We start from the raw sequence: 26,352 nt of genomic DNA, 5'->3' as shown, positions 1-26,352 counted from the left end.
TAGCTCTTGTAGCTTCCAGAATTAGGTGAATCTCATTAGAAGGTAATGATTACTGCAAGGCGGGAAAAAAACAAGTAAAGATGAAATTTCAGTGGACCTCATTCCCCCTTTGCCAATGGAGGATCTATCTTTCTTCTGGTTTTAAAAGATTTGTAGCTCAAATAGCTGCTGCAAACATAGGTTGGATTTTACTATTTGCTAAACAGTGTTTTATGGTGAGTTGTTCTGTTAAGCTTGCTCATTTAAGCACATTCAGTGAGAATGTCATTTGGTATCATTGAGCTATTTCAAAAAACTGAAATACCACTAGATAAAGCTCTATCTATATTCTGAACAAGACTTACAAGGTTGCGGTGATCTGCAATAAAAAAGGAGAGTGGCATTGTGGTAAAGGCGATAAAATGGGCTTCAGTGGAGCTGGATTCATTTCTACACCTGCAAGAGTTCTTCTGCATGTGTCACCATGACTCAGCTTACCATTTTGAAAATAAAAATAATGCTTTTTGAAGCCTTCATTTAAATGTTATTTTCTACAAGGACAATTTCTCATGAAAGCATACCTGTGAATCTGGTGATTTAGATGTGTGTATAAAAAAACAGGATTTTTGGAATTTCAATTATACTGAGTGAAAGATCACTGGTATTCCATAAATCATTTAGCTGTATGCTAAACAAAACTAAAGATAATGTAATTTTATTTACACATTCACCCCTCTTTTCATGGGGGGAATGTGAGGCTAAACAGTGTTGTACAAGTAATTCAAAATTGACTTGTTTTAGTGGTTTTAATTCTAAGTAAAGTTTAAATAGACCCATGTTGGAAATGCAGCTTATTTTACAGCTTTCCAGAAAAGCTGTTATGTTAGTAATGTTCTAAATCTTCGTTGTACTGGAGCCAGTGCTTCAGAAACTGGTTAAGATCTATTTATCCCACATTTGTTGGTCCCTTTTGTTTTAAATGCCTTTAAAGAAGCAAATGTAAAGTTAGTTGTCAGAGCTTATTATGGACTAACGCCAGAAGTGAGATCTTCCTTATTTTGCTAATCAGCTTCCTCCATATCTGCATGCTCATTTTCTGATATCTGATGAGGCGACAAGGTCATTGGACGTACAAGTACTTATTTAAAAACCGACATGAGAGTGAGATAGAGGTTAGTTGGGTCTATCAGAGCTGTCAATCAATTAATGAAAATTATTGAGCAAGGACACCGTGGGGGAAGCGAACAGAAGGAATGAAAATGACCATGGAGATGCAACATAGGGAAAATGACAGAACTGACTAAATGTGCTCACGTGAGTACTAAAACCAGACATGCTCACATAGCAAATTAAAGACAGCGCCGGGAGAGAATATATGCCATTATATGGACCGAAAGACTGACAGATTACTTCAGCCTTTTGTCCAAAAGCACACCAAATGCTGCATTTGCTAAGTGAAGAATAAAGTTGAGCAGTCCCCAATGCATTCTGAATGGCTTTTGTTAAGGTTCCACAGACTTGCTGCAAATTTGTAGCATGTGAAAATGGAATGTCTAGGGCTAGGCTAGAGTTTGCTGCTAAGGTCTGGAATTTGAAATTAGTCAAGGGGGTATAGAATAGATTCCTACCTGTAAATAAACTGCAGATATAAATAGCAAAATAGGGCAGCACTGACAGAGCCTCACAAAAGCTCACTTAAAAGCTGCACTATCACTACAGTACATGGTGTACTGGCACAAGACAAGAGTATACTGTTTATCAGTACAAAAAAGAAATAATTTATAACTTGATCCTTGGGGGGAAAATGGAGAAATAAAAAATAGACAAAAAAAAGAAACAAGAGAGGAGAAAAATTGCCAATATGTTTGTGTGAATGAAAGATAGTGAGGGGAAAAATGAAAAGAGAGCGAAGTCAGAAGCAGGGAGATACTGACACCAAATCTCTGCAAAGCGTTCAAAATTCTCCAGCTGCCACGCTTTTAATTTGCTACCATTCTAATTAAAATGCAAATTAAATTTATAATTAGCATCAGCGCTTTCTAAAGAAACCTCCTTGTGTGCAGCACAAACATATGGGACGATGGTATAGTGTAAAGTTTGTAAAAACAGAAGGAGAGGCACAAATGGAAGGACAGAAATGTTGCAACCAAATAAGTTTCTGAGTAGGAGGGGGTAGGGGAGAAATGAGGAGACAGGGCAGATTTTAAGGGATGGAACTGGATAAGTGTCCCGGTGTAACAAAGAGATTGCTGAATATGAAAGATCTGTCGGGGAGTTACTTTTTGTTGAATCAGGTGTCAGAGGTCATGCTGCATGTCATTGGTGTTGTATAGAGCATGCCAAAAAGGCATAAAGGGTCACAGCTTCTAATCAAAAAGTCCATGACCAAAAATGAACCGCTGCTTGCTTCCAGATAATTAATTTAAAAATTGATGGGAAACAAAGTACTAAAATCACATCATGATTTGAGCGCATATACCATTTTAAAGCTTGCCACTTCCCATGTGAGACTTGAAACAGAACAGTCAGAGTCAATGACATGGAACTTGCAAAATCTTTGTGCCTTAATTTATCTGTGTAAGTCTGGTGAAATTACATTGTATGTGAAGCTTTTATTCAAATTAATAAATTTGACTTTATAGCTGATTGTGGCTTAAAAGCTAGAAGAAATTAGAAAATACTTAACACTTAGGTGTTGAAATGAATTGCTCTCGTTAAACACATGTCAGCATCTACATAACTGAATTTTAGTGGGAACACCAGTTGTGTTCGTATATATTCACAATTGTCCCTTTAAGGTTTGCATGTAAAACTTGCACCACAAATGCCCTTGCAATGCCCAATCGAAGAGAGGAAATGCTGTCATGTGATATACCAGACATCACCACTGAGGCAGTATCCCAAATTAAAACGTTAATTAGAACAAACCATGGCATGCATGCTCTATTTTTTATGACTACTATTATTATTCCATTTGCAGAAAGCTTGTGGCTATTTCATGATGCAGCAAAAGCAGCTGCATTAATCTGATAAATGATTTTTTTTGCAAATTTTTCCTTCATCTCTACTGAGAATGCAGTTGGGTGCTAGAGCTGTTCTGTTTCTACATTCATTGTATATTAAGCAGCTAATGTGGTATTAAAGGTTTGATAAAACTACTAAGGACAAAATTGGCTTCATTATAATAGTGTTTGGTTGTAGGGGTGTCTTTGAGTTCTCAGGGGAAGGGAGGGGGATGAAACAAGTCTGATTTCAAAAGCAGCATTTATTTATTTGTCGGTTAAGGATCCTTGCAAAAGCTTGAGTGCTTTTAATATTCTGGGAACTCTGCTTTATCTGTTAGCCAGGCTCTTCATCATATATTTTAAAATTTGAATGTAACAGGGATGAATATTTCATAGCTGTGTGTTAAGCTGTTTCTAAACTGATGTAAATCAGGATTGTAGGAATATTTTTATAAGTCATAAAGTCAATTAAAAATGATAAGCCTATAATATTGTCATTGTGATAGTACAAAAAATCATTTTGCATATGCTGTCTTGGGCATGCAGACAAATTGTGGCAAAACAAGTTTTGCTGTTGAAACTCACTAGAATGTTTTTAGTTTAGTTTTAAGGAGGAGAGAGTGAGGTGCTATGTTCCGATATCCAGGCTAGTGCCTGTTGGCAGAGAGAAGTCTGTTGGTGTTAGTGAACTCAGTTGCACTAGCTGTGGCTTAGACTCTTTATCTTTTATTAAAGATCAAAAAACCACACCATTATCCCCTCCAATTTTAATTAATATTTTAAAGTGTATCTAACAGTAATTGAACGTGTAATGTCTGTTAAAAGTATGCCTTTGTTCTGCAAGGTAATGTATATCCTGCAAGCAAACATGCAGCAGCTCCGTTCTCTATTCACAATTGGCTCAATTTTCAGAAGTTCTAATCACTTGCAACTCCCTCCGACTCTGTTGAAAATCTTATTGATTAGCTCTGAAAATCTGGCTGTGGATCCCACTGTCCATATGGATGATACCATTAAATCCTCTTCCATATCAACATATGTCTATCAAAAAAGCTAAGGAATTGTGATCAACTGAAATAAGGGAGAAGGTACTATATAAAATAGTGATTAGAAAGAATTCATCATAGTGGTATGAAGCTTCTGGGAGAAAAAGTTATTTTGGACTTTGTGGATTACGAAGACTGTATGGAAACTAAAACATGTTCTAAATACTGATTGTCCCACACCTGTTTTTCAGAAATAGACAACTCTGACTCTGTGCCACTCTGTGGAACTTGTGTTGCACTTGTGTTGTATGAGTGTATCATCATTACTACTAGTCTGCACAGTCTAGAGACTTGCTTTCTTTATGCTGCCCCTGCATGTAGCCCCAATGACTGCAGAATTACTTGTAAAGACAGGGTGAAGTCAGGTATTTGAAAAATATTGCAGAATTAGCTAAACAAAACTTGCCTGAGCGTGGGACCTGATGCCAGGGTACAGAGCACGTCCTCTAGCCTACAGTTAAGCAATTATTTGAGAGACTTAGCAGCAAAATTTCCTTTTCCTCTGTGATCTGTACAGATGGGTAAAAATTTGCATAGAGAAGCTCTCCCTACCTTAGAGGTGAATTGTGGATTTTATTTATTTATTTATTTATTTTTACTGTGGATCCAAGTTAAGATAACTGATATATCCAAGAAATAATACTTTAGCAGCTCTGCAAAATTGTAAGTTAACAAGATTCTGCACTTTGGAATGAACTTTGGCCTGCATTGTACAATTTTGCAAACATATTGAAAATAACTCATTCATTTTAGAGAAACTGACAACATGCAGTTATTTGAGGCTTTTTCTAACAGCAAAACACCAGCACCATGATTTAGGAAGTATTGTCTTCTTCACAGAATTTAAGTTCCGGGTATTTGAGAAGGAAGGCAATGAGCCTAAGTCAAGTCTTCTGTTCAACAGACAAAAGGTGGAAACCAAAAAGGCATAAAAGGATTGCTTTGTGTAATTTTTAATTGTTGTCCTTTTCTTATTCAGTAAATGAAGTCACCTTTGTCGTGGTTTCATGAACCGCTGGGTAATCAAAATTATTATGCTGCCACCTGTTGTCCGTTAATTATTCTGAGAAGATACTCATAAATCATAACACTGGACAATAAATCAAACTGTCAGGGCCTGGGTCAAAGGTTATGCATGAAAAGTTATAGGTCACCAACAGGGTGTGAAAGATCAGGGTCGGGGAGCATCACTCATTGTCAAGTAACGTTGGGAGAAGTGCCACTGGAACAAAAGAAAAACTAAAGTACAGAAGAATTCAGGCCCAAAGATAGGCTCCAAGCTCAGGCACAAAAGGAATCAAATTGACATGTCATTACACTGCAGATCTGACAACCAGCAAGATTGTCTGGCAATGCCCTGACTCAAATACTTTTGTCTCGACTGATCCTTGTTGCAAGTCAAGGCTTCTTTTGAAATGTTTCGTGTATCTGGGCCAGATTCTGCTCCTGCAGAAGTCAATGAGTGTCTTGCCCTCTGTGTATTTCGAATTGAAAGGAGTGTTAACTTTTTTGCACTCACTGAAGAGCTTGAGACATTCTGTACTTGCGAGGGCTAAAATTCCTGAGGCTCTTCTCAAGTCTGAGTGATTGGGTAACCAGGGTTTATCTTACTTGGGAAGAATTAGTTCTCTGGCAGAAAAGTAGTGTTACAGAAGAGTTCTCGTTCCAACCTGTGGTCAGGTCTCTGTACCTATCTGGGAAGGCATAAGCAGATCTACCTTTCCTTAAGCCAAGAGAGCAGGCTTCATGCTGCTTCAGACCATCACATTCTTGGCAGGAGAAGCAATGCCAGGGTCACCTCTCCTGCTGGATCTGTCCTTATGTCAGGAGAACAGCCTTCTGAGGAAAGATAAAGGAATGCATACCATCAGATGTAGTTTTCCTGAGCTAATTCTTTTCCTCCTGTTCTTCCAGCCCTGTGTATGGGGGATGTTGTCCCATTCCCCGTGATATTGGCAGTATAGATGCATTTCAGATGGAAGCAGCAGAGACTAAACAGTGAGTGAGTGCAGTGGGTTTGCTCTGCAGCTTCTCTTGTCACCTGTCTCATCAGGTGTTTTCAATACATAGATCCATCAGCCTCACCCTGTGCTTCACCCAGGCAGTAAGGAAAAGTGCATTTCCTCTCTCAGAGCTGAGGTGCAGTAGCATTCTTGCAGTTCAGTTCTGTGCTTTCCTAGTTACACGCATGGAAATCAGGTCTTCCTGGAGGGAAATTATCATTGGATGTCTTTGACTTGGATTCTGGAGTAATGGGTGAGTTGAGTCCTTTTTTATATTAAAAATGAGAGGTTTCAGAAAAGGTGCTTTGCATGCTGGCATGCTCTGAAGATATGTCCAATGGTGTGTGTTTGCTCTTAAAAACTCGAGATTCAGTTCATATCCTTCAACTTATTTATTTCATTCACATTTATTTAAAATAATTACTTGAAAGCAAATGTTCATTGATAGGAAGTCACTGATTTGACTGTGACTTAATCTCTTTCTGAGCTCAAAACCGGATGAATCTTTTTCTTGTCATTTTGGAGAGGTCACTGAAGAATTGAGAAGGGTCTTGCCTAAATAGAGAAAAACTTGCTTGTAAATTAGAAGCAACTGAGGTTTTGATTAGATCTGTTCATCTCCCTTTGGTACTAGTTCCTGAACATTTACATAAGTGGAGTTCAAAGAAATGGCCATAAGCAGTGTTTTTTTTTTTTTTTTTTGAAGACTTTTAGAAGGTTGCAGAATTCACTGATGATGAATAAATTTACAGTGTAAAACTGTAGAACTATTAAAATCATTTGGGGCTTTGCCTTTGTTTCACTCTGAATTTTTATTTGTGGGAAAGTAAATTAATGTTTTTAAACCTTATAAAGAGCAACATTTTTTTTCCCCTTCTGAAATACAGAAAAAGCTTGAGAAATCATGAAGTCCACTGGAAATGTGGCTGTATCTTTATTGGATGCACTGGTGGTGGATAGCATTAAAAACTCTGAAATTGTATTATATTTGCTATGTCTTCAGAGAAACAAAGACATGGCTTAACAGTAAATATCACAGTTCTACTACTAACATTTTATTGCTCAGTACCTGCCATGGATGCCTTGAGAAAAAAACTAATGTAGTATATCAACTAGCAAATTTATTTGAAGATCTGTAATTAGAGTGAATTCTTAAAACCTGTGATAAGCTCACAGATGTTCCCCAAAAAGGAGGAACTTTACAATGCTCACCATGTTTGTTATAAGTTTTATTTATTAGTTGAATATCTTGAAAAAACAAGAAATGTGTCTATGGGGACAACCCAACATGTGTCAACTGTGAGCCTGGGGTGGCACATTGGTTGCCAAACTCTTAAAGCTTTCTTACTGTTCTTCACTATCATAGTTGATCTAGTAGTCTTGTGTGAATAAAATGAGGGCCTGCCTGCAGAGGTTTTGTTTTTGCAAGCCTTGTTGTTGTAACACCATGAAGAATAACTGCTAAGTAATCTTTCTATCTTCTAATGAGTGGAAACAGTACTGAAATGTTAGGTGATTCTTCTTATTTTATCACTTTGGCAGGATCCTGAATATCATTTGATGAAATTTAATATGCATGTTAGATGTTCATGTAGTGCAGGAAAACAGCCAGTGAATAACTTAGCATTTGTAGGAACTCAAGCTCTCTGCTGCTAGGCAGAAATCTGCAGACTGACTTCCAGCCAGCTTTATAGGAGGAAAGAGCATAATCTCCTTCTGTGGAGGAGCTGGAAGAGGCCAGACCAGACTCCAAACTGTGAGCAATGCATTGGGCACACAGATGCGCCGTACCTCAGGGTTCAGTTGAAAGCATCCCAGTGGTGCCTCTTGGCCTGTGAACCTTTCCATACTTGGATTTCCCAGGGTGCACGGGACCACAAAACAAACCTTAAAATTATCATTCCGTATCTTTTGGTTTTGAGCAATTATCATATGAATGTGTGAACTCTGCGCACAGAATGAGAATGATGAGTGAAGGTCCTTGGTCATCAAAATAGCTGTCAACTTTCTGCTCCAAAAATGAGATTTCACTTCTTGCATTTAGTTTTCTTGTATTCATATAGGTTATTGTTATTGTTATTATTATTTTAACTTGCATTGGTATTAATGAACAGTGTAGACACCTACTGTATTTTCATTTCACATAAAAGCAATTTTGGGCAATTCAGTGAAGGTCAATGAATAGTATCCAATACTTTGATTTGAAGCATTTAAGGACGTTAGTAACTCAACCCCAGAACTTTTTGCAGAATTTGGCTCTAAGTGCTCAAGTGGTGTTCCTGTGGCACTTTGTCAGAAAAAGGCAACTGTACTTTGAAATAGTTGTATCATTTTTTTTTGGTGATAGTTGTGATCAAAAGGGTTTGAAATTAAAACTTTGCAAAAGTTGTTAGTAAAATGACATTTAATTTTGATAGAGAGGCAATGAGGCAGAACATTTTGCATGTTTGCAAAATAAGTTTCATTTTGATGCGTTTGGCATTACTGATTATATTAATTAACTTAACAGTAAGTGTGAAGATTATTTATGATGCATTAAAAATGATTGGATCTTAATTGCTTCCCTGTAAGAACAAGGAATTTGAATTTCTGGTTGTAGACAACTCCACTGTTAGACTTCTCAGTGACTATTTTTAACTGATGTCCTCTAAAAGCAAAGTAACTGAAATAAAACTAACCCATACTACTGAAATTGGTAACAGAATTGGTATCATTAGCTGAAACTTCTTAAGCACAATGTGGTTTGTTCTGCTAAGTTCATTACTTCATCAAGACCCTATTTTTAAAGATCATATTTGATACCCAGAATTGAGTAGGGAAGAGCTTGCAGTCAAACTCAAGAACTGGGTTCCTTCCCAGAGATTAGTTACTTCATGTGAGTGCCCTACTCTGTTACTAGTTATGATATCAGTTGTTGGAAATTTGATTCTGCACCCAAATGTTAATGACCTCAATTTCTTTAATAGTATGTTTATCTCTTATACAGTAAACTGCGTGTAAGATGCAGCTTTTTTGATGTTCTGTTGTACCGTCTGTTACATCAAGGTGAAAGTATTCCTTTTTAACGCATTGAAAAAGGACTGAAATGAGTTAATTTAGTTTTCAGCTATCTTGATCAAAACTTAGTTCCACACCTAGCATGAAGCAGATGCTACTGTAGACCTAAAGTGAGAAAGATCCATATCCTAAGCAATGGCTTGACAAACAGGGGTGTTTCAGATCATAATTATTATAACCACAAAAAGCAGGTTTGTTGATACCTTTTTATCCTTAATATATTTTAAATTGTTTAGTTGATAGCATACTTGGTATGAGAGCATGTGTAATATCTGTTTGATAAGTGTCTTCTCACACCCTGAGGTCTTTTATAGGCAATTTGCATTCCACAATGAGAGAAATCAGCTGGAGAGGGTTTATTGTTTTGTATAATAGAAAGGAGTGTGAAAATATTCCAGCCTTGCAGATGGTGTTGCTCGTTAGCCCTGAACATACACATGTAGAAATATTGTTTCACTTTAAAAAATGGGGCCTTCTTCACACAATATATTTATGGAGGGCAATTCATAGTTTGGTTGTAGTGTAATCATTAGTTCTTCTTGAAAGGAAGATTAATGGGATAAAGTCCTGCTTTGAGCTTCAGTATGCTGGCTGGCTTAGAGATGACATGAAGGAAACGCTTCCTGTCTTTGCTGTTGTCTGAATACAGAGCCTTGGTTGTCTACATTAAAATTTGCTTTTCTACAGAAAGATGAATCTTCACCTTTTCACATATCAAAACAGATTTTATATGCTGTTAAAACTATGAACAAATAGACAAAGGTTGGCTGATGCAAGTTCTGGTCTAAAATCTGACAAGTTTCAAGTATCAAAAACTGAAGATGCCATACGAGTGTGGTGTGAGTGAGTCAAAGACCCTATGAAGTCGTTCTAGTATATTCAAGGTATGTGAGGTGGAAGGGTTCTCTATGACTTTCATGGCCTTTGGATTAGGTCCTAAAAATTGTACTTTGCTTAGGTCGGAGACTGAATTGAAACCTGCAGCAGCCAGTAAGAACACAGAAATAGCTAAGCTTTATTGGTGGGAGGACACAGTGCTAAGGTGATTTTAAACACAGAAGAGTGTTCAAAATGATATAAAAATTAAAATTTTGTTCTCATGCCTGAGCTGTAGAAGGAAAAAAATAGTTAAGAACCTCCTAACTGTTAATGCTGCAGTGGATGCTGAAGGTATTTCACCTGGAAGTTCTAGTTGATTCCAAATACTTTGGTACTGCAGGAGATTGCAGGCAAAGGTGACCCTTGCTTTCTGGTGCTCTCTGTTTTGAATGTCACTATAAATTCTGTAAGACCATTTCCTTTCTGGTACTATACTAATGCCTGTGACTTTTTTTTTGTCCAAGATAGTCATTATTTCCAGAAGTTGTACATTGCAAAACAATTGGTTGCATAAAATGACAGAAATGAAGGATGTTTGATTAAATTACTCCTAATTAAGCAATTGTTTTTGTATTGTTATGATAATTGACAATATTCAGTACCTAACCTGGGTTCACAGTGCTGTCACTTGCAAATCTGGTCCCAAGTCTGCACTCAGAAAGTGGTGTGGGGAATCTCACTGGGACTGAAGATGGCCATAATCTCTTCACACTTGCTGTATCTCTGACCCTTTCTCCTTCTTCAGTGAAAAGGCGCGTTTGCAGATATGGGTGCATGTGTCTATAAATTCCATACAGAGTAATTGGAGGTGGACAGATACGGTAGGAATAAGCATAATAAAAGAACTGAGAGAAAGAATCTTCCTTTCTTCATAGCCCTGTAGGTCTTCAATGTGCTCTGTTGAATATCACCTACTTGTCAAAACCTGCCATAACACAAGGAATTAAAAGCAATCGGTCTTGCAATACATGCAAATTGGAATGAAATACAGATTTCTAGACTAGGTAAATAAAGGGAAAATTCCTCCAAATGGTGGAGTCCTTATTCAATTTAGACATTGAAAAAATATTACAGAATTACAGCTATTCTATATCAATTGCATTATACCACTGCATGAAATATAGGCTTATTTTGAAAACAGTATCAAGAAGTAACATAAATGACTCCAATACTTCACAGAATTGTGCGTATAGTTATCTAATTTGCTTTTTATAAAACTACATTTCATGGGTGGTGCTCTGAATTGTTTATGTCAATTAAGTATAGTTCATTAAGAGACTTGAGTGTAGAGGGTATCAAGCACTTGCACTGTAAAAAAAAAAAAAAAATTAAAAAAAATGCAGCTCATGTGAGAGGTTTTTGGCCTTTGATTATACCTGTCAAACTATATGCTTTCTCTTTTTCTTGTGCTTTGCGTGATGCTGATAGCTTTATGTAAGGCAGTTCCAATCCTTTCTAATGTCCAGCTTTTAATATTTTGGAATCGCTTTCTGTAGAGGCAGCATCCTTTCCCCAGCTTGTAGTACTGTGCTCCATCATATAGTACTGTGTGTATGGTGTGGTGATTTTTCCTATCTGGCTTACTTCACTGGTGGAAGCAGGAGATAGAGCTAGATAGGCTTATAGCAGTTGCATATTCCTATGGAAAAGTCGCTCTGCTTAATAACCTCCAATGGCCAGTGGTTCATCAAGGTATTGATTTTAAAGCTTTATTGATTGTTTATAAAACACTGCACAGCCACTTTCCAAGCTATTTAAGTGATTTGTTTGTCCCATATATTTTACAGTGACGAGACTATTGAAAATCCCTGTGCAGATTCACTCAGACCATTACACATTATTAGTTTTCTCTTGCAGAATTTCCCCTCCTCCAGGGATTCTCAATGTGAAGCACCTTGCTATTGTGAGGTCTTGTACCGGGTGTTTGTTTTATATATGCTCATAACAGGGTAATTATATTGCTACCTGAAACACTTTGGCATGCATGCAAGGAGAGGGGTCTATGTAATGGTGATTGATAGTTTGAGTTTAAAATAGTTATGGTGCATTAAAATTATAGTAACGTTTATTACTTTCTACATGGCTACAGGCATTGAGATTACAGTCCAGGCTTCCAGAGCTATCATAAGTCTTGAGATTGCAGCAGGCACAGTGGGTGATCTTCTCCTTGTGTTTCTGTTTGCACCTGTTTTTACCAGGTGGACTGCCCACTTTAGCAGCCAGCTTATTCTCTGCTTTTAATAGCAACCAGCTAATTACAAACAAAAATCAAAGAAGAAAGACTCAAAAATTCATTCTAAAAATATACGTATAGGGATTTTAAAGCTTCCTAGATTTCATTGTTCAAAACCTTTAGGGAACCTTGAAGGCTCATGTCAGGATTGCCTCCCACCCTGCAATGCTGGCATAAAAAGCAGAAAGGACAGACTTAGTTTTACGCAGTTGGTTTTGGAATTTTGTTTTAGGGTTGTTTTTAGCTTTCTGATACATTTGGGTCACACTTCTTTGTTTTATAATTTTGAATGAAAGCCGATATACTACTGTGTCCAGATGATCAAAAGTTTAAGAATTTGTGCTGCTGGGTGCATGCATGCTTACATCCCAGAACTGCAGACCTTGCTATGTATCCTTGCTATGTATAATGAATTAAGCTAATGAACCCAGCTGATGACTGACTGTGTCAAAAATGACATCAGATATTGAGGCAAATGAAAGATGCTCTTTTGCACTAAATATGTAAATTCTCATCCAAAAATAATCCTCTTCTGTCACTGTTATGTTTAGAGTTCATGCTATAATATTGATCATAATAGGGTCCCAAAGGAATGGGTTAAAAAAGATTATTTTTATTTTGTACTGTGCTCTTTCAAGTTCCTGTTTCGATCTAAACCAATACTGCCCCTAAAATTCTGGGGGATAAATATTGTCCGGTGAAAACAGAATAATTTGTTTGCAAACTTTCAGTGACTAATGTGATATATATTGTACTCTATAATACTTACACATTCCACAGTCCTGGCTATCTGCAGGTTAGACCTAAGGGATACACTTCAGAAAAGTTACATAAACAACTCTGAACCCTCAGCTGAGAAAATGTATACTTTGAACATGTTGAAACTATCCATATTAAGTCAGTTTAGCACTTTGATTAAAGAGTTTAATCAATCACCATCCTAAGCTGTTTATTAATCACTTTATCAAGCAGTTGATGCATTGCTGGTTTTAATAGAATCCATTTATTTTGATTTCTACCTACTTCATCTTTCCAAAGGGCTTTCTGAATCAGCTGTGATAAAAAAGGAAAAAAAAAAAAAAAGGCAAAGCAAAAAAAAAAAAAAAAAAAAAAGCTTGGTTGCATCTAAACACTGGAAAGTAAGAGCCCAGACCTCCCTTGCACATACTTCATTATCAACATTCTACACTGACTTAACCAATTTATTAAGGCTAAAAGGAAAAAGAAAAAAACACAAACCTGCTTGGAGTGAGTCTTCTGGTGAACCACACGGTTTAGCTCAGATAAACAGAGGCCATTCGTTTGCTTTCACACCTGACAACCTCATGATATACGATCCTAATAAGATTAATCTCCTACCTCCCCCCCATACCAACACTTTTGTTTTGTTTAGTGGCCTGACTTCATGATCTTCTCTCATTCCCCTCATTGGGCACTTTTAATGCCTTTGGTTTCGGTTGGTGGTTAGAAGTAAAACAAACAAACAATCAATCCCCGACCCCACTTACAAGGACTTTCTCATTCCAAGGGAGCAAGTTTAATATAAAGAGATACAGAGTGAGCATGGGAATATTTGTTACAAAGTGGAACGTGCATGGAACAAATTCCTCTTTTATGCAATTTGCCTTGAAAAGCATTAAGCATGTGGATAATCCGTGTCATCAAATACATACTTGGTAAATTGTGCAAAGGGGAAACAAATAAACCCTGAACAAACAAAAGCACCAAATAAGAAATCTGCAACTTGGCTCACAGCTGACTTCTATTTTACTGCCTTTCATGAGGTTTCACTTAACTCTTTTGTTTTATATGTTCTCCGAACTTTAGAAATCTAGGGGGAAGTAATTGAACAGATTTGTCCAACTTGCTTTCGGTACAATGCATTAACGTGTGGCTTTGAAATATGACAGATATTAGCACCTACACAAACTTTCTATTTTGAGCATGTTCTAGTTTTATCAGCAATATGCTTCATGCTGTATTACCAAAAACAAAGGTGTTTTTTTCTTTTTGAAGTTTGTCCAATAAAAGTGATGGAGGTCTTTAGAAATACAAAGTCTTTGGCAGGAACGTGAAAGTACACATCTAGTTTAAAATTCCACTGTGTTATTTATCTCCCATACTCAATAAGATGATATAGCAGGACAATCCTGAAGTCCAAAATCTTATAATGAATTTTATCGTTTTGAATTCCAATGAAGATTGCCAGGCATTGATTATTTTTAATGTAGGCTTAATTATATCAAAGGAAGGGTATGTATTCATTCTGTGTTGAGACCAAGTCTCCCTTTTCTAATTAATCTGATAATATGTATTTCATGTATTTACACAGTAGGCTGTTACTCTTCTAGTTGTACGTTACAGGATCTTATAGAACCTCTTGTAAAAGCAGATCTGCTTTTACAAAGGGTCTACTGCAGAAAAGCTAGTCCTGGTCCCACTGAAGTTGATGGGAGCATTGCAATCCCCAGACAGCAGTGGTTGGGTAACTGTCACTGTTCTGCAGAGAAACAGGCACTGATGAGATTCTTCAATAAATCTGTATTTCATAAGAATATCTAATTTTACAGGCTGCCATTAACTCTAAGGTAACAGTGATACGCTGGAAGTGACCTGCAGAGATGTCAAAACAGTGACTTGTGGCAGCATTAAATGTCTGTGCTGGTGCACCAGGTTAGAGCTCAGTTCTCACACAGGATCCAGCTGGCTATCAAGCGAGACAGAACGGTCACCGAGCTGCCTTGCAGTAGTTCCAGAAATATTAATTACGGCTGTAAACAGCGCTGCAAAATTAGGGATATTGTGGCCTCCCTGGGCATTGGATCGGCAGCCCAGCTGTGAAAACCACTTCCAGTCAGCTATCAATTGAGATGGAATGGCCATACAGCTGAATTGCAGTGATTCCAAAAATGTTAATTAAGAATGGGCCGCTGCTGCGAAGCGGCAGCTTTGTAGCCCTTTTGAAGCTGTATCGCAGTTATAAGTGCTGCGGCATTGCACTGGTGAAACTAGTAGGCATCTTCCTTGCATCACCCACAAAAATCAACTGCTAATGAGCTGAAATCAGAAGATCTTCAGAGCCTAAACTGGCAATTCAGATGTTAATCCCAGTGCCATCAGTTCCTTTTTTTTTTCCATGGCAGTACTGTGCAACTTCTTCTTTGAGAAAATGGGGCATTGCTTAAGGATCCAGTTGAAGCATCAGGACTTTATCCTGATTTTACTTTCCCTTTTGAATCCCCAGTTCTTCAGTCCACTGAACACCTCCTGGCAGTAACTGTGTTCTGTTAGAGCACCACGGTGCTGGCACTGGTGTCCAGAAGAGTGTCTCACTGTTGTCTGAACCTTTTCATTATGAGAAAATATTTCAGCAGTACTATCTGCCTGGGCTGCTATTCAGTTCTTGAGCAAATAAGAGATTTTTATTAATTTTTGAAATAGAGGCCACTTAATAGACTTGAACATGTTTTTTGTTATTTATAATGGTTAGCATAGGAAATGTATTTGTAAACAAATATGTTTAAATATACTCTTACAAATCTTTGGATAATTTATTAATGAATTTGTTGAAGTACAGATGAGACTTTCATGTGTGAAATATGACCAGCCAAGCACTGTAACCACTCTCTGAAAATACTTCAAGTCATGAATTTAGCCTGATCCATTTGAGGATGTGTTAAATCCTATTTATGGAGAGACAGTGTTATCTAATGAGAGGAAAAAAAAAATCTGAAGTAAAAGTTTCAGTTCTGTTCATGCTTTGCTTTCTTCCTCTTCTCTGCCTTGAGTCATGTCACATCTCCTTGCCTTTCTCTCTGTATGCCATTTCTATCCAGACATGGTTATTTCACAGCACGGAATTTCTCTTTATATATCCGTTAATTTATTGACATGATACTGTCGAAATTGTGGCTAAGGTGAGATTGTATTTTATATGCTGAATGCTTACATTATGCTTTGTATCAGCTCATCACTTAAACATTCAAGTGTTTAAGTTTAGTGTGGTGATAATACTGGCTGCAATACGTGTGGTATTTTCTAACTTTATAAGCCTGGCTCCAAAAAATTAGCATAAATATTTGAGTTTCAGTAAGAGACAAAATAAAACCAAAAAGGCCAAATAGTCAGAGATACTTGGACAAAAAAAAGTATGTGTTTTTTTTTTTTTTTCCACCACTTGTTCTGACCAGAAAAGAGTATGTCAATGAACCTTTGGGGAATGTCCTGAAATGAGATTTTCCTGAAAAATTGCCGATAGTTCCAGTTGAATGCAGCCAGAACAAGCCAGTTGTAAGATCTCTGGGGTTGTATGGGATAGCTTTTTTTTTGTTTTGCCCTTTTCACTTTTGGACAGGCTGTACGTAAATTCTTTGACCAAGTCTAACAGGGCTTATATGCAACAGATGGTAAGAAGAGAAATAACTGCTCAGTAGTAGGTTTTAAACTGGTACTTAGGTGGGTTTATAGAAGATAGTGGTGAAACAATAGGATAATTTTACTTAATGAGATAATTTTTAGAAGGAAGGAGTAAGTTATTTGGAGGTTAATTGTAGAAAAACTACCATCATCAGCTGATCTGTGGTAACTAAGCATGTGGCATACTGGTAGTCTGGAGTGAATGCTAAATATTTAAAACAGTTTAGGCCAGGCTTCTTCAAATCAAGCTAGCTGGAATACATTTATATTTCCCTGGACCTTGAAGACTGTGTGGAAAGTTGCCGCAGGTGAGACGTACTGAAATGTGCTAGTGCACCTGTCCTTTGGGGTGGGGCTTGTGCACCTGAACCCTCAGTGAAAATTTGGGGCTGTGCTATGGAAGAAAACAAAGCTGTAACAAAATAGCCCTATTTTCAGTTGGAGAAAAAGCAAAAAGCTCTGAGAAGGAAAACCGTACAAGCAAGAAATCCCTCTCATCTTTATTTTCTTTCAATGAAATAAAGAAAAAATAAAGAAAAATAAATTTTAAAAAGGCAAGAAAAATAAAGAAAAAATGGCATTGGTAACTCATTTGGAAGTTGTTCAGCAGATTGTTTAGTAGCATCACGTTTTCAGTACTTCCACTGATTTTCATATTAATGCATGAGAAGTTAGGAGCATGTGGCTGTCTCATACTTCTGGAGGGTGATGGCAAAGCCTAAGCTTTGGCAGATAATGAGTTCTCTGCAAAGAACTTCAATGGAAGTGTAAGTTTCAGGGAGGACAATACAAGTTTTCAGGTGAAGTTCCAGTGAACACCCTGGACATAAAAATGTCCTGAAGGGATGCACGTTTAGTAGCTCTATTAAAAGTCTTTTAACATAGGGCTAAGTATTTAGTATTTGGTTGTCTGGCCACAGTGGCTGCCTTAGCCAAGGAGAAGCTATTCCTTGAGCTGCTGATTCCTTGAGCTCACTGCAGATTTATAGAAACAGCTACTCATTTTTTCAAAAAAATGTTTCAAAAGATACTTGAGATGGTAAGTAGTAACAGACAACCTTAAATATGGCTTTTTACCTATATGGATGCCATTGCACATTCAAATTCTGTGTTGTGCTTTGCTCCAAATAAAGCCTTACACAAATCATGGCTGCATACCTTCTCTTCGAAAGAGAAATTACAGCTCGTGGATATAATGGTACAGATAATTTCCTTCTTAAATACCAGTATGTTTTGAAATGACTCTCAGCTTACAAAGAAGTTCCAGTATGGAGAGTATTTTTCAGTGCTAACTACTATTCATAATTATTCAATTCATTGCTAATTATTGGCTGTATTGTTATTAGTGATTGCATGTAATTACTGCATTAGATAGCATCAGTGAGAAAACAATGTATATTAAAAAGTTTACCATTCTTAAAAAGTAACTTGTTTGGCCTAAAGTGGGTTGAGTTCGATTGATTTTTTTGATTAATAACTGGAAAAGTTGGTGGCGGCAAATAATAGTTGTTCTTGACTTGAACTAGTAGAAAAATAATTTTGAATATTATTATTTTCCCTTCTTATAATCATCTAAATTTTAAAATTCTTTGATACATGTATTCAAAAAACCTGACATAACTAATAAAGAAAATGATCATGACAATTTCAAAATTGGAGGGGAAAAAGGACCAATTTCACAGAAACTCCACCTACACGGTTTTCTCAGCAGGGCACTACAGCAGTCTTAACAAGTAAAGTGCAAAATGGAAACATGACATCATTAAAATAGTCTAATTAGCTTGTAATTTGTTCCAGAAAGGTATCTGGTTACCAACTAATTGATGTAAACTGATTAACCCTTTCTCCAACATCCCATTTGCCACTTTTTTTTCTTTCCATAGAATATGGTAAGGGTCAAGACTCTGTTGTGCTACACACTGTGCAAACACAAATCAAAAAGACAATTCATATCTCAAAGAGCTTACAACTTAATGCGTTGCTGGGGAGGTGATACCTGCGCACACAAAAAGACTTTAGAATGAATAGCTTCGTACCAGTTAGCATTTTTGGCAGTGGTCTTACCCTAGCAGCAGCTGGACAGTTCTTAGGTCTTTTCAGACATTTTTTAACAAAAAAAAATAAATTTGAAGACACATAATGAGGTGTCTTCATAGACATGTGACAGTGGAAAGGTGCTTGTCTGAACAAGGCAACAGGTGTGCAGTGGAAGCTGGTGTTACTGGCTTCTTGGAGCTGAGGTTCTTCATCCTTGCAAAGAGTTGATCGGTAACATGGGTGTAATGTCTGAAGGGCCTTGAAGTGAAGAGAAGTAGCTTATGTTTGATGCAGTGTGACAGGGGAGGGCAGCAGAGGGATGTAAAGAGAGAGGTGATATGGCCAAAGCAATGGGCCAGGAAAAGGGAGCTTTATGGAAATACTCTGAATACGAGTGGGGCAAGGTTGCATTTGCTAAAGCTGGGGAGAAAGATTTTTCCTTAATGATGATGCAAGGTGATGATGCTTTTAGCCAGAATAGGCAAGGCTGTGTTTTTAAGAAGCACTTAGGACAAGGTTGTCTTCAAAGGTAGAGGCTGGGTTATATGTCTGAGGAACAGACAAGATAGCAGTCCTCTTCATGGTGACTGACAGAGGTAGTGTTGGGGGAGCAGAGGAGGACACTTGGTGCTCTGTTTGTTACACTGAGCTTGAGCTGGCTCCCAGATCTGTGAGGTGCTGAGCACAGAGCTGACTTGGATGGGAGGCACATCTGGAGTAAATGTAGAACTGTCATCAGTGTACAGATGGCAGCTGAATTTCTCAGCTGAGATGGCCCACAGATGAGGGTTGGAGGGATTAAGATGGGTCCGACAGATGTCTGAACTGAAAGTTGAGTGGTGTTGGGATCTTGTAGAAGGTGAGAGGAGAGCATGGTAGCTCAGCATCATGACAGTCAAACAACGGCAGACTTTAACGAAGGACATCATGGGAAATTGTGTCAAAAGGACTTTGGCATAACGAGAAACATATTGTTGGAGCTTTGACTAAGAAGAGGTCACCAGAGGCTCCGGTGAGAACTGTGTCAATTGACAGTAACGGGCAGAAATTAGATTAGAAACAGTTTAGGACAAAATGGAAGGAGAAGAACTGACAGCAGCTATAAACAGCTTGTACAATGAAAATGAGAGAAAGCAGCGATTGGAGAGACAGGAGTGGGCTAAAGTGTGTATGTTTTCGCTTTTAGATGAGAGACACTACAGCATGCCCATATTGCGATGGGAAGAAATGGAAAGATTAAGAGCAGTAGAAAGTCTGACAACTCTGATGGAGTTTCGCGGAGTTTAATCTGATAGGGGAAACTCAGTGCAGCTTCAATATATCTGGCCCTTACATTAAAATAGCTGCAGGCAGCACATGCTTTTCTATGTGATTTAGAATGTACTTGGTGTTGTACAAAGCAATAACTGTAAGATTCATGCGTCCTGTTATTTTCTCCTGGTTATGTTGTAAGCAAGCAGGGCCTACGTATGGCACACCTTGGTAGTACAGGAGTAAATCCCCTCCCTTTCATCCTAATTAACACTGAATCAATTGCATCTATGAATGGTCATTAGGTGCCGTTAGGATATCATTTTGGCATTTCTTTCTACAAACACTTTTTTTTTAAAAAAAAAAAAAAAGCATTTTGAGTTTTTTTTCCTGTAAATGAGCTTTTCCATGGAGTCTTTTCCATGGAGAAAACTCCCTGTGACAAAATAAAATGCCATACTTTACGATAACAAAAAGTTTGTTTAAACATCTCAGTTCAGCCTCTCCCATGATGGGAAGTGCTGAAACACTTCCCTTCTTTTTCTGCTTTTCATCATACTTTGAATTTAAAAAGTTTTCTTTGATTTCTCTCTTATTATTTTTTTTTTTCCCAAACACAGGTTTTAAATGAAGTACTTTGACTTCTTTGAGTTTTATCTCTTTATGCGTTTATTTTTTCTGACTAGCTCTCAATGTTACCTGTATGCATTGCAGGTTTCTGAAGTTTGAATGGTGATGCACAAAACAACAGCCAGGGGATCTAGATTCATCTCCATGAGCCAGAGGTTACATGCATAAATTCATGTCCATCACGTTGTGAATAAATTCTTTTGTTTATGCAACAGTCTGTGCAACCACAACACACTTGCAGCTAAGCACCAGTTGGTTTACAGCTTTCTGTGCCATTCTCACTTCAGGATGGGGGATTGAGTGCACTGAACCCCACAGCTGCTGGTAAAACCAGTCCAGTGCAAGTTTATTTGTATCTGAAAAAAATAATTGGTTCCAAGGATTGCTGTGGTTTGGCTTGCACTTGTGTGTGTAAGTTGCTAAGCACAGCCCCTTGAGTGCACGCTTATTGAGCACCATTGCTTGGTCTTGTGAGTGACAAAACACAGGGAGACTTCTGCTGAAACCAATAGAAAGATGGCACTGTTCCCAAACTTTAGAGGGTTTCTGCACATACCTTTTCAATGCGGGCAAGCATGCATAAATGAAAGTTTCTTTGTTTTTTGGTTAGAATTTGGCGTGTTTTCTTGCAAGCAAAAATAACATCTCTCTCATGATGAGTGAAGGAAAGAATGGCAAGGGGTGTGATCTTCCTTCTCTTTGTGCTGGCCTCACTGGGGATCACTCAGTGGATTAAATGCTTCTGATTTACAGAAATACAAGTGAGAAGGGAGTCATTTTAGAGGGGAGAATATATATGTACCTCTACTTCGTAGAGTAAGCACTATTTTTGTAGAATTGTTTTTATTCCAGAGCTGCTTTCTTTTTTTCCACTTTAAGGAGATGATAGCTCAAATTTTCTGATTTCTTAACACACACAGTTTTGTGAAGATGTAAATGAAGTGTTCAGGTTACCAATGCTCAGAAGACCATCCCACTGGGGACATTGAGGAAGCAGTGGGGAGGCACCATTGAGTGGCCACCTAGAGAGGTGATCATGCAGAAAGTGGCTTCTTGTGGGGGTCCAAGATGTGCATCTTGTTTCCCCCACAGTCTCGCCTTCCTTGCCAAAACACAAGGAAGGCCATAACTAAGCCCATCTCTTGGGGCTATGTTGCTGAAATATTTGCGCACCTGTGCTATTTCATGTCCCTCCCCTTGCTCCCAACTAATGCGTGTGGCTCACCATGTTTGAAATGAAATGTCCTCAGACAATCCTAATCATATTGTCAGTCAGATAGTCATCTTCTGAAAGGGGATCCTTCACCTTTAAGAATTCACGTACAATAGTGATATGTAAGCAGCTCAAAGACTCAATACCCCTTTTTTCTGCAAAGCAAGGCTGGGTTAGGAAAAAATCAATATGTTAGAAGTAAAGGTCATACAAGGAAAAGTGACATGAAACAGTCTTCATGAAGGATATTGTTCCCTTAGTTCTGTTTGAAGTTTTCTTTACCCTTGTGCTAGCCTTCCAACAAATATATTTTTGTCCTAGAATAGAAACATACTTCTACTCACCTTTAAAAATCTGTATTTTAAATATTTGTCTATTAGGGCATGTTCATGTTTTAGTTGTTTTGTTTTTGTCCTACGGGTGAAGTAATCCTTGGGGAAAGGAATATTGTGTGCATGCCATCCCAGTGCATTCCCTGGTCAGGGTTCCTTTAGAAATGGAAGTATATAATGCACACAAATGTATTTGCCTATCTTTTTAACAGTTCTCAATTTACTTTTCAAGTGGGCCAGATGCACTACTATAGCTCTTAAAAGGGTCAGGAACATCTCCTTATTTCCCCACACTCTGTACTTATTGCTTGGGTATAGTTTTAAAGTAGTCCATGAACCCTTTTCACTCTTGCAACACATTTACCCACAATTAACAATCAAACCATCCTTACTTCATTCAGGCTCCCATTCTCTCCCTGCCTCATTTTCCCTGCCTCTCTCTTGATCTGCCATTGTGCCGAAAGCTGTTTGTGCCATCGCAATCTGCCCTCCTTACCAGCCACACAAGGATGGGGAGGGGGGAGAGAAAAAGCACACAGCATTCAGGCGCTGAATAGCAAATTGCTCTTGAGTGTCCTTGCTTCCCCCATCTCTCCCCCTTCCCTCAGAAGGACAAGGGGGCCCCTGAAAGCAACTATACATTTTGCTTAGTGCTCTTGAAAACAAGCGTTTCACACCTGAAGCCTTTCACGGCAGCCCAGAAGCACCCCTTCAAACCACTTAATTGCCAATTGCTTCTGAGCTTGTTGTAAAAGTCCATTATGTCAGCCAGCTCTATGGCCAGTGACAAAGTATGGGAAATGAAAGAGTCCTCCTTGCAGGGCCAATGCGGTCTTAAAAATCTCCAGTTCATTGGTTTGCTTGCTGTTAACAGGCAGTTACTGGCCACAGTCAACGGTATGCCAAAACCTCTATCTTGTGTTGATATTGTTTTGTTAAATGAAAGATGCTGCTTTCCTTATGTTCTTTCACATGTGGCTGTGTACAAACATATAAGCAAATTTCAAACGTGGCTGGGGAAAATATCTTCACACAGACCTCATCTGTACATGCAGACCTCAGACTGTATCATTGCCACTATTGTTCTGCTTAGGCATTTTTTTTGCACTAGGTGAAGTAATAATAATAATAAAAAGTGATGTGATATTTTCAAGGTTGAAGCTGTGTTCCTTAGATATTAAGGAATAAGCATGCAAGTAGTCAGTTAAAGAAAAAGGGGAGATCATGTGGAAGAGAAGTGAATAAAGTCTTAGCCGGACTGAATCTCAGTTGTGAAGAATCATTTTGAAACTATATGTGCTTTCCTTGTGACTAAGCAACTAGGTTGGTTAGCCTGTGAACTGAGCTTAAAGTGTGTATGTGTAACTTTATACAGCAAGGCATATGGTACAAACACTCCCATTTTTATTTGAGTATTTTAATTCATTGTTTTTATGATACAGTTTGACCTTCATGGATCCCAGCAGAAAACCTCCCTCTCATTTTCAAGAGTTCATGATTCTGGGCTCTCATGGTTTTATTCCTACCTGGGGGGTATTCCACTGAACCAGTTTACTTAATTGTGAAAGAATTAAAGCTAATGCTTGAGAATACTTGCAAAAAAGACAAAGTTGGTTTATACCACAATATTGTGTGCATAGTATAAAACCTGATTCTAAAAGCATCTCTCTGACCTATGATGGAATAGGAACAGCATCATACATGTATGACATTGTGTCAAATCATGAATATACAATGCAACTCACACTCGGACTATTAAATATAGCTAACTGATTACTAAGGAGTTGCAGATCAGAAGAAATCATTTCATTTTTTGAATAACAAGTTCAAGAAAATTGCTCTTTGCATAAAGACAATTCATGGGTCAAAAAAGGGGTAGCATTAATTGCTTAAACTGTTCATTATGAACTAATCACCCAGTTTTAATTAACACCTTTTAGTGGATTTTAAAGAAAAACATTACATAAACAGATGCAATGTGAACTTGACTGAATAGAGTACTTTTAAAGACAAGTAAATTCTTAATAATACAGTAAAAACCCATTTCTAAACATATTTGTAAATTTGTGCTCAGTTTAGGGTCACATTAATGAAATACAGTACGATAGAAATCTCAGAATTGTGGAGGCCTAAAATACATCCTGTGCCATTTTAGAATTCAGACTAATGGTTCCTCCCCAAGTCAAATATACTTTTGACAAGTCTGGGCAGTCTTGCTTTTGATTAGATTTACAGAGCTTATGTTCAAGAGCAGTGTAGCTAACAGGTGCTTCTGTTAGCTATGTTACCGCATGCTTATAGATGGGCTGGCTCTTACACACCAGAAGTGAATGGAAATAATTCCCCTCACTGAGTATTGTGCTCCAAAAGCAGTTAGTAAGCTAACTTATGTAGCAAACTTCACTAATAGGAACCTTTCGCTAAAACCAAGGCCTTGAGGTATCCTGAATGGAGGTAGAGGTATTAATAACCATAGCCTGATGAAGAGCACCTGCTGAAATGCACTCTACATCTTTATTTGTATCAATGCCTGTGTCCTGTTTTGTCAGTAGGAATTAATGCTACTCTTAACCATCAAAAATGTCTCTTGAAAGTGATTAGCTATTCAGTAACTTTTTTCTTACAAATTATGTATCTGCAAAGTTGATTTCTTTATAAAACTTGGTAGCTGTTTTTGTCTGGGATAGCGTAGGACTCCAGGAGTTTCTGCTGTCCAGCTTTTAACACAAGCTTTCAAAGGCCCACGTTCAGTGGCATGACAGAAAAAAGTGTGTAAGAAGATGCAATTTTTAACAATCTGGTTTCCTCTTGGATTTGTACGGAAATACTGAGTTTAGTAAAGAAACCATTGAGAAACTTCTCCAGGATCCCTCTTACAAACCTCCGCCTCCTGCCTTTTCCTCAAGGTGCAAATCAGAGAACACATAATGTTTTTTTTTTTTTTTTTTTTTCTTTTTTGAGCAGGGATGACTTCTCAGACAAAATTATCTTCCTTTGCTGCAAGAACACACATTCATCACTCCTTTTCATCGTGCTCTTTACAGCAATTAGACATTTTCCTATATATTTCACACTGCTATGTAATTTTTCCTGACAGCTCATCAACCTCTTTGACTCATGACCTGTAATGCCATCCTTGTTTTTTGAGATGTTTGTTTGTTTGTTTTTTCCCCACCAGGAGATATGAGCACACATTATCATAGATGCATAAGGCCTATCAGTCATTTTTTCAGAAGGTATCCAGTAATAGAGCAATACTGTTCCCTCTCCGCCCACTTGTGATTTTTTTTCTTACCAATTTCCCTCAACTCCCTGAAAATAGCAGGTGCTTCTCTTCATTCACCTCCGCTTCATCCAGCCCATCTGTCTGATTCTTCTATGAGAAAGATTAATGGGACATAACTCACTTCATCTCATGGTTTTTAACAGATCAGGGCGGAGGGGTAGGTGGAAATTCTATCCAATTTTAGATAGATGTTTCATGATGAAGACCTGATGATGATATCGCAGCAGTAAATTTGGGATCTTTCATAGTCTTGGTCTCTTTCCAAAGTATTTCACAGGCTTGTGTTTTGAATGTCACCATAAGTAAGTTGCTTTCTACCCATCCATCTACAAAGCCATCACTACTGTACCAATTAGGTGCCTTAACTGTAATTTTGATAACGTTGCTTTAGCTTCATAGGGGTAAAATACACACTGATGCCTTACTTGGACTATGTTCTTGTGTGGGATTTATCATGGCAGGAGTGTTTGTAGCGGTTATCAGGGTTGTTTGCTTTGAAACACATTTTCAAGTAGCCTGTTAAGTCCTTTTCCCCCCTTCTTATATACCCCCGTTTGTTTTCCTTATTCTAAACCTCACAATGTAAGTCTTTTGTGTAGTACCAAATGTCTAAGGTTTTTTTTTGTAGTTAGATTTTGTGACTTTGAGTGCTATTTTGCTCTGATTGTGGTCTTTTTGAAATAAATGGAAGTACATGAGTAGGAAGATGCATCTGGATATGCAATACCATGAAATGCCCTGACATCTGTTTCTTCCCAGATCTATACTCAGCTTCTCTTAGAGGTCTCTGCTGGCATTTTGGAGTTACGCAACACAGCTATTTTCTGTCCCACTCTAGTGGCTACTCAGTAACATAAGAAGTAGCTTACATTGTCCCAAGGAGCAGACTGTTTGATTTCTACTTCTAGTTTGTGTTTGCAGCAGGCACGTGTATCAGACCCAAGTCAAATGGTTTATTCTGAAGGTGAAACTTTGCCTTGTCTTG

General features: G+C 37.9%; 1 long non-coding RNA gene across 1 annotated transcript in view; it reads left to right on the top strand.

The window, feature by feature from the left end:
- Window positions 1-6,139: 6,139 nt before the first annotated feature.
- LOC311442867 overlaps window positions 6,140-26,352 on the top strand; it is a 286,453-nt gene continuing 266,240 nt past the window's right edge. Inside the window, exon 1 of the long non-coding RNA XR_014696923.1 lies at window positions 6,140-6,286. This is a non-coding gene — a long non-coding RNA (uncharacterized lncRNA). The remainder of the gene's footprint in view (window positions 6,287-26,352) is intronic.

The sequence above is a fragment of the Aythya ferina genome, assembly GCF_964211825.1.
Source record: "Aythya ferina genome assembly, chromosome: 11".
In the NCBI taxonomy this organism is placed as follows: domain Eukaryota; kingdom Metazoa; phylum Chordata; class Aves; order Anseriformes; family Anatidae; genus Aythya; species Aythya ferina.
Note: the sequence above shows the minus strand (reverse complement) of the source record. Positions and strands in the feature narration are given on the sequence as shown.